Source organism: Papio anubis, chromosome 7 (assembly GCF_008728515.1).
Source record: "Papio anubis isolate 15944 chromosome 7, Panubis1.0, whole genome shotgun sequence".
Lineage (NCBI taxonomy): Eukaryota > Metazoa > Chordata > Mammalia > Primates > Cercopithecidae > Papio > Papio anubis.
The window spans coordinates 119664360-119665110 of NC_044982.1; the positions used below are offsets into that span (position 1 = coordinate 119664360).

General features: G+C 42.7%; 1 non-coding gene across 1 annotated transcript; it reads left to right on the forward strand.

The window, feature by feature from the left end:
• Positions 1-324: 324 nt before the first annotated feature.
• On the forward strand, positions 325-539 carry LOC116276290. Its single transcript, XR_004185707.1, has one exon. It is a non-coding gene; the product is annotated as a small nucleolar RNA U3 (small nucleolar RNA).
• The last annotated feature ends 212 nt before the right edge of the window (positions 540-751 follow it).

Below are 751 nucleotides of genomic sequence, written 5' to 3' on the forward strand. Positions count from 1 at the left end.
GATGGAACAAAGAGGACTTCATTCAGTATCGGATGAATTAAGTTAGTAGTTCTATGTATGTATGTGGGTCTTCTAATTTGATTTTCAAATTGTTCTTTAGAAAGATTTTTAGCTATATTAAGATTTCTTAAAAAGCTGGGCCATGCCAGGCAGGGTGGCTCATGCCTACAGTCCCAGCCACTCAGGAAGCTGAGGCAGGAGGATCACTTAGCCCAAGAAAGGCTGCAGTGAGCTATGACCATGCCACTGCACTCCAGCCTGGGCAACAGTGAGACCCTGTCTCAAATAAATTGAGAAAAAAAAAAAGAAAAAAAAAGCTGGACCAAGAGTATAATTTCAGGCATCAATTCTGTAGTTCCTTACTAGAGAAGTTTCTCTCAATGTGTACAGCACTGGAAACCATGAGGAGGTGGCAGGACAGCATTCTCTGCTGAGCGTGAGGTTGGCTCTTGGTGTTGCTTTGCTGCAACTGTCATTTGCCATTGATGATGGTTCTTCTCTTCCTCCAAGGGAGAGGGAGAGAATGCAGTCTGAGTGGGGGGAGAAGCCTGGGCCATGCACTTACAGACTGTTAACATTGGAGTCTTGCTAGTGAACATTTCAGTTGATTGGATTGTTTGGATAGCTGAGTTTGACATTTACAATATTCCTAGCTTACCACTTAATGTCTGCTCTTCTAGATGCTGTCCTTTTCCCATATCTTGTTAGTATTCTCTTTAACCCATTCTTCAGCTTGGTGAAGTGTTAGTAT